Here is a 14,592-nt window from a genome sequence, read left to right as displayed (position 1 = left end):
TTTATACAAGATTTCTACATATAGACAATGAAGAAATTACCAAAGTTAATAACCTCCTAGTTTGGCAAAATCTTTTAAATATATCTGAAAAACTACTGTTATACACTTAATATTTTCCATCAAATATTCACAAAACTGGAATAGTCTACACCAGAAGAAATCAAGGCCAGATAATTTGTTTCTTTTCTAATTGATTCCTTAGCTTTAATATGCACTATGTGTTAAGGATGTTCCATAGTAATTACTAATACAGCATCTTTTTCTATGATTATACATTGTCTGCATCTGGTTATACACACATTCTGAATATTGTGAGGGCTGCCTGCTCCTATGACTCATCTGAATATGGCAGTCTGAATTCTTATAAAGTTGTTCATTGATCCGTGCTTAGACCGTGCAAATCACAGGAAGTCACAACAACGTTGATGTTGCTGCAGCTTCATGCCAGAATGCTCTGTTGAGCCTTGGCTTGTTTACCACTGAATTCTCTTCAAAGAGAAGACTTGAGTATATAAACAATGGAGACCTTAATATATAATTAATGTGTTTTCTAATTAAATAGTAACCAAGTATGTTGTAATGTTTCAATTAAGAGTATGGAAAATAATTAATTATCATCTTAAATACTTAATGTGAGCATACCAATTAACAAAATGCCAGTTCTGTAATTTAAAAATTGTGCTTGGCCGAATGTCAAACTAACTATAAATTTTTAGTGGTAAATTACTTCTCTTTTTTTCAAGGCAGGCCTTTGTTTTTGCAAGACAGGGACCTGTTAAGTTTATCGATACAGATTCAGTTTTTTGAGTCTAACTAATTTCATACACTTATGAACTATTATAATTTAGTATAATAATTTCACTTTTTTAATAATAAAAACCAACTATTTTTCATCAGAAATCTTATTTGGAGGTGAATACTGTAAAACTCAGTTGTTAATTAATATTTCTAGGGTATTTACTTTTTATATTAAACTGTATGCTTTAGGTGTATGATCAATGCAATTCACTTCCTCTAGCTAAGAGATAAAATGGTATTAAAGTCCCTGGAACTAAACTACCAATTCCATTTAGATTTCAGTCTTTGAAGGGATGTTTTGAGTCTCAGCTCAAAACATTGTATGGCACTGAAGAAAACTCACACCCAGAAAAGTTTTGCAGGACTAGACTGAAAGATGCAGCAGTATTTGGGTTTCTTCAAGAGATGCTACGTGAAATTCATTGCTATTTTTTTCTTTACTGCTTAAAATAAGATATTCCAATGCCCAAGAATGAGTAATAATGGTAGTTAGAGTTAATTGTGCATGTGACTTGAAAGGTAGGATGGATGTTAGTGTTTGCAGTCACAATCTATCTCTATGAAAATAAGCCTGGCATTTTCCACTCACTGCTGTCAAAGGTAATAAACATTTCCTGTAATGCAATATAAGATTGGTAAAGTTTAAAAACAGTTTCTTTGGATCATTGTGGCTATGGCGTTGATTAAAAAATAGAGACTAGAAGTACTTTTCAGGGATCACCACAACATTGTTGAAAAGGAGAGAAAAAAACCAAAATTTATGCATAAAATAAGAATAGAATGCCATATTTAGGCACTCCAATGTCACATTTCCTTATATTTAGAGACAGTTAATGACAGTCCGAGTTTTGCGAGTTCTGAAATGTCTAAAATACATGAATTTGAAACTTATGTGCAAGATTCTTCCAGAAGTCTGATGCTTTTAATCCTGAATGGAACAAATGCAACAGAAAAGAATAAAAAATCATTGGGTACTCATCTTGTGAACCTCTAAAATGCAAAGTTTGAAGAGTTATGTGATCATTGACTTCTTAAATGAAAGTAAAACATAGGTTAGCCCTTCACATATTCTGTAAAATAGCTTACAACTTGCTTATTCCTGTAAATATAATACAGACAAATTGTTTATCTGAGGAGTGTTATGCATTATTTCAAGGCATGAAGTCTAACAGTATTAATTATAAATATGACCTTAAATTAATAATAGACCTAACAATAATGGTAAACAAACCAAGTATTTATTATACTTTAGTACTTCAATGGAGCATAATGTACATGGGGTTTTGCCTTTCATAGTTATTTAACATTGACCAAGATTGAATACATTGTAATTGTTGTGAAACTAATGTAGTTATATCACAGAAGTGCAACCACACTACCTATGTTTTGAGGATAATTTAAATGACAGTATGTTTACACATTATGAATAATCCAGCTCTCTTTTTATGTCATTGTAATTTACTATACAAAAGCCTTCATGAGTAAGAAATATTCACATGCACATGGGATTTCTCTTCATATCATATACGTCTCATTTTCCAGTGCTTAATACTGAACAGTGTAGCACAAAATATAACCCATTATGCTTGATTTGCTGTACAAGGTTCCCTTTAACTTTTCACTGCATGACTGATTGGAATGCGAAAATTATAACTTGCAGCAGAGTATTCTGAGAGAATATTTGCCCTAGGAGCAATGTGATCATGTTGTATTTCCAAAGCAGGATGCAACATTGAACTCTCCGCCCCAAAATAGTTCATGCATCACCAGGAGCTATGCTATAGTAGAGGTCATAGCAGTTGGAGTAACCCATTTTGTAAAGAGACAACACTGTTCTCTAACTACACTTAAACAAAGCACTGAAATTCTGTTCTCCAGGTTTATGTTCTTTATGTTCAGGGAAAATTAATACATTTAACAGTTAAAGATAGGAATTCATATTCAGCTAGCTACCTGAAGAAATAAACCAAGATTTGATTAATCAACTTGAAAAGTTCTATATAGAAAAATTGATCCTTAGCTGTTCACTGCTTGATTTTTGTGTCTTCCTGTCAAGTATCCCTTGTAAGTTCCTGTCAGGGACCGGTTATTGAGTCAGGTAGATGGTTCAGTGGCCCTTCACACTGTAATGTTTGTAATACTTTAAGGATAAGATTCCTTCCATATAACATTAATGATCAGATTTAGGTGTCAAAGCTCACACCCTCTGAAGGGAAATTACAAACTCTCAAAAAGCAACTAATCAGCACTGCCTTTAATATCTGCTCTGGGATAGACAGAAACACTCTCTGAAAGAACATATCTCTTTACTATTTACACAGAAAACTAAGACAAGACATTTAATTTTTGATGGGCAAATTTACATAAAAATAATCTCGGATTTAATCAATTACTAAATATAAACTTATCACTTGAAGAAGGAAGTGCTTCACAGTAATGAATAACACAAGTTTTCATAAGGACATTGGGTACAAACAAGACCCAGCAGATCTGAGATTTTCAGATCTCACATATATGAAATCTGTGTTGCATATAGGTCAGTAATATCTCTTTTCCAGATTTTTAAATTACATTGGGGATCTGCAATGCAGACAGATATATTGTGAGATTTTTAAAAAGTAGATTTTTTTAAGATCCTATTCATGTCTTCAGACTTATAAATATCCTTATATAGTGAGTCTTAGATGAAAAAGAAAAAAAAAAAAAATCCATCATTCACACTATTGATGAAGCAATTTGCTTTAAAATGGTCTAAAAGAATTCCACTGTGTCCTCATGTGGGTTCATGGGTCTTTGGATTCCCCATTGTAATGGAAACAGTGAACATCTGGAAGCCGTTTACTAGGAGAATTTGAGGACTTTATCATTATCAATTCATTCAACATTCATTGCAAAGTCACTAATTAATCTCTTTAGTGTTCTTAGGGATCTCACTTAACATTTAATTGTTCTTATAGATCTATCTCATAGCTCAATTTCTACATTTATTTCAATGGCATCAGTTTTTGCTCAGATTTCTCTCTAGACAAAAATCCATTTGCCCCTGACTGGTTGCTCTTTTTCCTTACTTCTTTATTTAGTTTGAGGACTTTGTTAGATTTTAGAGGTCTCCTTGTAATGTTGCTTTCTTTAAACACAGTTGTTCCCACAGAGACTCTAGTCTCTACAGCAAAAATGCTAATAAGATTTTAACATAACCTTTTAAAGATGTCATGTAGATTCCTCTCCTTTTGGCCATTTTTCTCATAAAGTATAAAAAATAATATTAAAAACTATAGAAAAATAAAATATAGAAAAGAATATAAAGGTAGGAGGTTACATTTTGACTCAAGAGAAGTGGCATGTGTGGTTTGTTGTTTGTTTTTTTTCCTTTAACCCTATTGCCAGAACTAATTATAAGTATGTTTAATTCTTAGGAGCTTAGAACTTTTAAATAGAAAAAAGTATAACATTTTACAGGCTCCATAAATCTTAGCATATGCTACAAATTTTAAGCTGACAGAAAGCTCTTCTAAAATATCAAAATTTATAATTTTCCTTTATAGAAGATGGAAGACTCCTAGAGAAAAAAAAAAAATCAACATTTTTTTTATTTTCAATGTATTGAGAACACAGAAGATTTAAGAGAGTGTTTCAAAATTGTTACAGTTTTTGTTTTTTGTATTTATGTACTTCATTTTGCATACACATTTCTCACTCGGCAAATTGTTTGATCTTACCACTCCTACTGGAAGTTACATAACGTGACTACGCTTCTGTTATACTGCTATATTGAGAAGATTTGGGGAAAGGACAGTGTAGGCAGAGAGAATAGGTGTGGTTCTTTTGCCTCCTTCAAGCTTCTGAACCCTGTTTCAAGTCTGCTTTCACTACCAAATATTAAGTTCTCAGACCAAGCTATTTTCTGTCTCTTTTTGTCACGTGACTTAGGGTCCAACTGGCATGCTAATAACTAAACAACTAATCTTGTCACTTTCGTATCTACAAAACTATGATTGCTTCCACCTATGCCCACCACACCCGGTGCATTAGCATACTGCCACTCTTCTACCCATTCCATTGAATATTCCAGGTGATAACCTTACAATTCCATCATAGAGTTTTTTAATAAACTGTAATTTTAAAGCATAATCTAGTGTCCAATTTATTTTTTAATTCCAAGTTACTTAACAATAAGAGTTTATTTGCTATGGTGAAATAAATTGGGTGTCATAAATGCAAAAACTTGATGTTCTGCAGAACATTAAGTATCTCATTATTCAGCAGTCCACGTACTACCTTTGCAAAGTATATTCAGTACCATTGTCTCATATGTTCCAATGGAGAATCTGCATCAAACTATTACTGAAGGGATAAAATGGATTAGTAACAGTAACAAAGTCTTCAAAAGTAAGATTTTTAAAGATACTGGAAATACTTCAGGAAATATTTAATTTTTTTTTTTGCTTCACTTCAGAAAGGGTCACTGTACTTAAATGTTAGTAATGTGACTATTGCTATACATATACTAACAATATTTGTATAGCACATGTTAACATACATTAACAAATATTGAAAGTGAATATAGCGTATCATTCACCTTTACAAATCTCAGACTAAATGCTGGCCTAATCGTTGCCTCAGGCAACAACAATAAGAACTAAATCGTTAAAAAAAACAATGCAAAGTGTGTAAACCATGTCTAAGGTTGTGACTTATCACCACAAGAGGGAGTGAATCCCAAAGACAATGATTCTGTGATGGTCCTTTGATAACTATGTTTCCAGGAAATTGGGTAAACAGATGGGAGACCAAAATATTCAAGCCAGTCATAATAGCACATGTTAGATAAGAGAAATGAGATCTGAGATGGTCTGATCAATGCCATTGAAAGGAATTATATGGTCATGAACACCTACAATTGCATTAGAATTGAAATTAGGTGAGAACTTCTTTTTTACCAGCTTCCTCTACTTTTAAGAAATTATAATAACAAGGTCTGAAAATTATTCTCTACAATGAATTATTCAATCACTAAATTGAAGAAAGTAAGTGGACTGTCAGATTTGTAAAAGATCCTTTACAGTGAAGAGCAAACTTCAACTGTCTAATTATCTACTCCCTTGGTTGCCTAACTGATCTATGAAATCAAATTAAACACCAATATGCAGATTTAGTAATAATTTTCAGTGTTAAAGGATCTGGATCAAATGTACTGAAACAATGAGGAATACCTAAGTCCTAGTGTAGTTTGCAAATGGAAGCTTGGAAATCTTGAGTGATTAAAATCTAGAATTAGATATTCTGTTTTCTACAGCTGAGTGTTATTAACCTGTCTTCTCATTTTCTCTACTATAATGACAATGCTATTCAGTCTGTCCCATCTGCTGCAATAAGCAAGCAATGGAGCATACCAAAGATGATAGTTAACCTTTTATGTTTTTATGCAAGCTGTTTCGGGTTTCCTTTTCTTGTTGTTGGTTTTGAGTTTGGTTTTTCTTGCCTTAAATTAGTCAGTCATCTGCAGGGACAGATACTGTAGTGATGAGAACTACATCTGTCCCTTCATCATTGTCTCTCATTTTTTCTCTTTGTCCCCTTGTCCTACTCTTTCTCCTATATATATTTCCTACTGAGGACAATGACTAAGCATTTTTGGCTGCAGCTAGAGCCGTGGTCAAATACTCAAGAGTTCTCTGTTATTGTAACTTTCCAGGAACATTACAGAATGATACTTTTCCCTTGAAGACATTTTTACTTGAAGTGGGAAGGAAAAAGGTAAAGGGAAAAAGGATTGATTTCAAACAACATATGTTTAAATGTTGCTTTCTTTGTGTGCAGAGTAATTCAGTTATTTCTACTGACTTTTGTCAACATTTTCCTACTAGTCAAGAAGGATGAATAATGTCCCTTTCATCTTTCTCTTTTTTATCTTTTCTTGTCAGTACATGTCAATCAAAGATTGAGGTTATTAGGCTAAAAAGAACTAGGATTTTTGTTCTTCCATTCATTTGGGGTTTTACCACTTGTCTTCTTCAAGGAGAGGTGCTAGAGACAATTATACTTTTACTATACAGTCTCAAACTGCTGCTACATCACTTGGCTTATGCTAAGTTGGGTGACCTTATAATTATTGCAGACACAGATGCCCATGTATAGGTTTCTTCTGCTATTAAAAAACAATGAGATATTTGAAACATTTAAAATAGACCGGTCGATGCAATGCACAATCTATGAGTCTCATGCCCTTCTGCAGTAGCACAGAGGTCAAGGATGCTCTGTGCTTCACTATTGGAACATGATGAGATTATAGCATATAGTTCACTGTTGGCATCTATCTAAAGGCATCTAAATCTCTGCATGTTAATTTCAAACTGAACTTAGATTTGATATCTGGCAGGAAATTGTGATCCCGTTAGACCTGAACCATGTTGCACCAACAAGAAGACATACTTGGCTTCTCATGGGACATATTCTATGCTGAACATCTGTAAAATACTCTGACACACTAATCATACAGTTCAAGTTGTAACCTCTAGAAAATCCTGTATATACTTATATTCAGGACTTTTCTTAGCATATTAATTTCCAGCATTGCTGCATAGTTCAATTTGTCTGCCATTTGTGGAAACAAAACTTGATCTAGATTTTAAAAGCTTTTGAATTAGAATCATGAAATATATCTGTTACTGGGTACTAAGAGCACAGTTCTGAGTCTTTGGACTCTTTTCTCTTAAAATTAAAAGTAATGTATGCTAGACATGTTAAGAACTTAGTCTGCTTCCAATTTAATTCAATTCCATTGTGAAATTGTGAAAGATAATTGCTTAAGGTTTTTGTATGGTGCTGGAATCCTTGCCGTTGACATTCAGTCTCACTAATAAATAAGATTTAATGGACTCTTTTCAACCACTATACCATCTTGCTTCCACATGAGATCTGCTACAAAGTACACACAACTGAAGCTTAACCATCTGAACTCTTATTTTAGAAAGTAAGTTAGGATCTAAAGCTTGTTAGTCATACAGATTAATGACATTACTTGTCAAGATCATTTGTCACTAAAATGTAAATTTTAATCAAAATAATTAAAACCTTTACACGAGACCTTGTGTTTGTTGCCAGAAAATGTCTACTGCTGAAAGCAAAATTGTTTACAAGAATTGTTTTGACAGATCTATTGATGTGGATTTCTTAATTACAAAAACATATGATTGCTTTAAAAGCAAAAATAGTATTTGTTTTCTGTCTAAATATGAGGTCTTTTTTCCCAAGAAGTAAATGAAATAAACTGATTTTCTTTTAAAGGAAAGCCATACTTTAAAAAAAAAACAAACAACAAACCACAGGAAAGGTTTTCAACATTTTGAAAGAGCAAATGTCATTACATTATGTGAATGGTTGTTGAACATTTCTTTTCTGAAAGATTTGGATGTTTAGTGTCATTTAGTATTAGGGGGAAAAAAAAAAGAAATTTTTGAGTATTATGCCAAAATGGGAAAGACATCTTGCCCAAATCTAATAATGTCATTGAAATGTTTTCAAGGGGACTAATAATGGTGTAATGACTGTCATTGCTGAGACAGAGGTAGAGAGGAGGTAGATATGGATGACAACACCCATAGATTCTACGTCTCTGTTATCCCAGCAACTGTGGTATCTTACATATGTAGCTCAGTTTACTGGGATACTGATCTTCATCAATATATTCTCTGAGTATTAAAACAAGAAAAAAATATGACCTGGGCTACTTGAAGAAATAAGTTTGTTTTAACTGTTTGTTGAAAGTAGATTTGTATTGTTCTGCATAGGTATTGCCAGGAAGATGATATTTTCAAGTATTATATTAAAATTCAGTTGATTTTATTTTAAACTTTGAGTTTCTAACCTACAAAATAATCATACTTACAAACCCACCAACTACACTGGGCTTTTCTTTTGATTTGTTTTGTTTTCCTTTTGAGAAAATGCCCTTTTTACTATGGTGTTTATTTAAAAATTAACATGTTAAGCACGGCATGAGTGAAATAGCCAACGACACGACGGCACAGCCATGACTCAGTTCAATTATCACTTTAACTGGGAATTCCTGTGTAATATGAAAAGTATACATATTTAATCACAGTTCCATTCCCCTATTGCTTACCTATTCTGATCTGTGGTCTCTAACAGCTATATTTTTTCTGCACTAAGACCACAGATTGTATATGTCTGGGAAGGGAACGTGTTTGTGTGACTTCACAATATATAGCAGAAATGTAACAGACTGCTGAAATAATTTTACTGAATATAAATCTGCCTTCCCTTCAGCCCAAATAATATTCTTCAAAAGATATAGGTTTTCTCTATGATTTTTACAATAAAAAATCCCACATCATTTTTTGCAGCTTTTCTGATCATATTAGTGTGAATTTTTAACTTGATATCAAGCTGGTTGATTATGAAATCCTTTTAGTCAGAACCTCCAGAGTAATACACTAAGTCTTTTCTTCCTTTTCCGATATCCTAGGTTACTGCAAATTACTGCTACTCCACATCACAACATTTATTTGAGATTATTTGGAGTTCTAATTGATGGGTTATACTAGAATGATATCCACTGATTTTAATGATGTGTCTTCTCATACTTTGTGATCAATAAATTGTTAACAGAACCATATACCTTAGAAAATGTGTTGTTACACTATTTACCATCAGCAGAAAGTATTCTGTAGTAAATCTCCACATGGAGCTCTTAGACACAGAGCTTCTGTCAAAAAAAAAGTTCAATATGTAGAGTACAACAGTGTCAAAGAGTGCTCTACAGTTATCTGACTTGTTTATTTTTTCTGGTTTTCTTGCCCTTTATTAGAATCATAGAATCATTTAAGATGGAAAATACCTTTAAGATCACCAAGTTAAAAAATTAACCTAATACTGTCAGCTCCACCATCGAACCATGTCCCTAAGTATCACATCTACAAGTCTTACAAATACCTCTAGGGATGATGACTCAACCACTTTGCTAGACAGTTAGGTCTAATATTTGATAACCTTCTCAGTGAAGAAATTTTTCCAAATATCTATTCTAAACTTTCCCTGGTGCAACTTGAGGCCATTTCCTCCTGTTCTATCACTTGTTACTTTAAAGAGACCCATCAAAAAACCCAAAAACCCAAACCCAAACCACCACCAAAATCAAATCCTCTCATCTGTTTCCCACTACAGGATTTTATTTTCATTTACAATATAACTGGAAAGTGTAAAAAATAAATGCGAAAGAGAACATACTCTTCCTATATAAGTGTTGAACATGATGAATTACCTCATGGACTTATCTGGGATGAGTAGGAAGTTTCTCTTACTGTTATGTAGGTTTTTTTTCATATTTTGAACTGCATATGACTCTGGTGTGCTCTTTCCTACTTGTCAGGAACATATTTAAAACACAGTTTATCACAAGTAATTATCAATAAAACCTTCCTGATAGTTGCAGAAGCAATTTCTTTTTTTTTTATGTTGGTGTTTTATTTTTATTCCCCACAGCTGAACAAGCCATCCACTTCTGTATAATGACTATCATTTCCCATTTGTGAGAGTGTTTCTAAACATTTTTAAAAAAATATCAGCAATTCTAAACAATATAAAAATATTTCTTCCTTTTAATGAGAATGAGGAATATCAAAGGCAGAAATCTTTTAGAATACACACAGAGTAAATACCTTATTCCACTGTAGAATCACCTTTCAAATTGCAATCAAACTTTTTCTATTTTAGCCAGTCACAAGCTATAGCACCTAATATTCACTATTCAAGCTCTAGATTTCAGGCAACTCTACATTTTTTTGTTGAGACTTCTAACATTCCACTCCACTGAGCAGCTGCAATCATCCATCACAAAAATAATAAAACAAAGACAGGGTAGGGTGCTAAAACACATGAGGCGATCAAAGGTACATGATATATGAAATTTACCACAAGAGACTTAAGTGTGCACCATGCATGTCAACACCATACATATGTTTATCATCATAATAGTTGTATTCAGATGCATACATCATCTCTGAGATTTAGATTTCTTTTTAAACATAAAGATGTATGTTTATCTCCTAGTTGTTCTATTCATATATAACCCAGAGTTTATAATAAAAGTATGAGTAATTTTCTCCAGCTTTATACAAAGAAAGAAGCAAATTGTAAAGGCTGTAGAAGAAAGAAGGTTTTTTGGATATAGGGTGAAACCAGCCTGCCTGGTATGAACCATTTGAATCTGCCATTCACGCTGCTGTTGGTGAACCTGAGCAGAGTAAAACTGATAAGAAGTGGAAAGTTCTGAATTATTTTAATTTATTTGTCATTTTCAGAATTCAAATTACAGCACCACGTTGTAGAACCACATACAGGGCTTCATATCACAAAGCGTTCTCTGAATAAGCTTTCTAGCTCATCACTAATTACTCCAGTGAGTTGCTTGTCCTAAATAGATTAATGCCTATAATTAATACTTGTTGGATTTTAATGTCTTATTATATGTCATTCCTGAAAAAAAAAAAAAACCAAACTATTAATGCATAACTTTGAAATGGGAGTGATAACTTTTTAATCACTTGCATTTCCTTCTCTCTTATAAACTCAGTTTTTAAAATAAAGTACCGTTTACATACAGAGATACATGATGTTTTTCAGGAATCCCATTTAATTCTGAGTATTCAAAATTGAGTATAGATTCTATGGAAAATAAGACTTAATATTAAGGTTCAATTCAAACAAATAGATTATATTCCAGATGGATGAAATCAATATTGTTTAGAGATATCTGGTTTCTCTGGGTTTTTTTCCACATTTTGGTTCTAAAATATTAATTATGTAAAGAATATCAATTACAAGGAATTAGTAACTCACATGTTAAATAGTTGACTGGTGTCTAAAGAATATTGCTAGTGATGAGTTATCAGAAGGAACAACTAAAGTTCAGTGAGAGAATAATCATACCTGCTGGTCATAGACCCATCAAAAGAGATGATAAAGATATAAAAACATTGGATTGCTAAAAATAGAAATTATAAAAAACTTAAAAGTGAAACAAGGAAATTTAAGTATGATATTAAATATAAGAACAACCTTCTAGCATAATAATAGATTAATCATGACTTAGGGGAAATAACCTCTATCTTTAAAAAACCCCACAACCTCCTATAATCCCAGTATCGGTTTAGCCACTACAAAAGCCTTCTCAGGCTTTATAACATGTAGTCCTAGGTTCATGACCTATGAAGATGAAAGTATGTTCTTCAGTGCCCTCAATATACTAGCAATGAAAAATTTGCCTGAAAACAATTACTGTCATTCAATGTTCTTCAAGAATTATTCGCCTTCAAGGATCAGAATATTTGGGAAGAGGGTTAAATATTTGCCCACATCCAGATGACAGGAATGTTGCTGTCTGATTTTGGTTTGTGGTGGTTGGGTTTGGTTTTTTTTTTTTTTTCCTTTTGTAAGAACAGTACAAAAATCACTTCATATAGTTCTCAATTATTTTTGCCAACCACTTTGTTGTTTGATGCCTGGCTAGTGTCAGTCTGTGACAATTAGCACTTCAGGCACCTAAGGACTGAAATACTTGGTATAGCCTAGGTCACATGGCCCCAGAGAGGAGTATACGGGTGAAAGTGAACAACTTCTGTCATGTCATAGATTCATGTAGAAGAGTTACTAGGTTCCTGCAGTCTTAAATACTCCGAAGTATAAAACATAAACTTGTACCAGATGGCTCTTGTAGTTGCTTATATGAATAAACTGACTTCAGAGTTAAGTACTGACATGGCTGGAACCCCAGAGACTCACTAGATAAAATCCTTTGCCCACCTGAAACCATTGTCAAAGTCCCTACTGAACTGTAAGCTGTTTGCTATTTAAGTGAGAACCTTTCTGAGAGGTTCTGAGTACTGACTACTGACACTCCCAGCTACAGACTCTTCCTTGTAGGAGTACTCAGCAATTCAGGACCAAGCCTTTCAAATAGCATTCAATGAACAACACCCTTGTTCATAAGAGAAGTTAGAGGGCTGTGTAAAAAATTCCTTGTGTAAGTTGAAACCACTGGCATTTATTTAACTCCCAAAGAGTGGTTTAAAATGAAAACAATTTCCATTATGTTTTTCCATTATTTACTTATGATATAATGCAGTTTTTAACAGTAAACATGGTCTTTCATTAGCAATCTGGATACAAATGAGAGGTACAAAATGATGGTCACAGTTCAAACTACTCACAATATTATTCTATGTCAATGTTTCCCATATGATCATTAACAGTATTGCAAGTATGATTAACATCATTCCTCCAAGATGAGCTGATTTTTCATAAGTAGGAAGGTGTTCAAAGGCTAAATAAAATCTCAAAATAGATCAGCCTTCCTTGTACACTGTTGCCTCACTCCACATAGCATATACACAGTCTTTTTTCCTTCCTTAGTGTAGCAGTGGCTGAGATTCCCTGTGTCTCTCTGCATAATCTCTGCTTACTTTTACTAAGGACAAGGATCTGACAAGTAGCAGCTTCTGGAAACATATTAAAGAAAGAACCAAACAGAAAAAGTAGCAACCTTCAGGCCAATCCTCAGACAAGTCAGAGTTACAGTAATTAACATATTGATAATGAATTTGACTTTCAGTGTCTACTTATATTTAATCACTCAACACAATATAGAGAGAAAGATTTGGAGGACACCTTTTCAATGCACAAGCCACCAGCATAACATATGTTTTCTAATAATTCCTACATATGATTTCATGACAGGTTTGTGTGGAGCTGTTTTTTACTTGATAACAGAGGGAGGGGTTGCTGTGCTGGTCCCTGTAAGTATTTTTTGAACTTTGCCTCGGCTCCGAGTTGGACTCATCTCTGGCCCGGCCAGATCAATATGGTGCCTCTGACATAACTGTTTCGGAAGACAAATCTGCAGTGGATGCATCAAGAAGAGTGTGGCCAGCAGGCCAAGGGAGGTTCTTCTCCCCTTCTCCTCTGCCCTGGTGAGGCCTCATCTGGAGTATTGTGTCCGGTTCTGGGCTCCTCAAGTCAAGAGGGACAGGGAAGTGCTAGAGAGAGGCCAGTGCAGGGCCACCAAGATGATCAGGGGACTGGAACATCTCTCATTTGAGGAAAGGCTGTGGGAACTGGGGCTGTTTAGTCTGGAGTAGAGGAGACTGAGGGGAGATCTTATTAACATTTATAAATATCTAAAGGGTGGGTGTCAGGAGGTTGGGACAGCACTTTTTTATATGGTAGATAGTAACAGGACAAGGGGTAATGGAATGAAGCTGGAACACACAAAGTTCTGATCCCAGAAAGCTGTAACTCTTGACACAAGGAAAATAGAATCCAAGTAAATTACTTTCAACTAATACAACTACAGGAGGTCATTACCTTGAACTCCACTGAGGTGAACCAGACTGAGGCTTGAAAAAAGCTGTCCTTCTGACCCTTGCATTCTGTTCTTTAAGTTGCAAAGGTAAGTCATCTGGGTAACTAAGTTTTAAATAGTATTTAGAGTGGATTGGACACATTGTCTTTCAGTTTTACAGGCAACAGGATTTGATGTAATTGAAATTATTAGAAGAGATGTGTAAGGAAAAGTATAGAGAATAATCTTAACAATGATGAAACAGAAATATTTAAAAAATAGGAATGTATTCTAACCTCTGTGCTAACTTAAAATTAACATTCATCTTGGGCTGATCCACATTTGCACTGGAGAGTACAAAAGAGATCAAAATCTGGAACTTGAGATCACAACAGCAACCCCTTGAGGACACAGCCGTGGGTTGACTTCCTTCA

This window comes from Colius striatus, chromosome 2 (genome assembly GCF_028858725.1).
Source record: "Colius striatus isolate bColStr4 chromosome 2, bColStr4.1.hap1, whole genome shotgun sequence".
In the NCBI taxonomy this organism is placed as follows: Eukaryota; Metazoa; Chordata; class Aves; order Coliiformes; family Coliidae; genus Colius; species Colius striatus.
The sequence above is the reverse complement of the archived record's forward strand: the minus strand, read 5'-3'. Positions refer to the sequence as shown.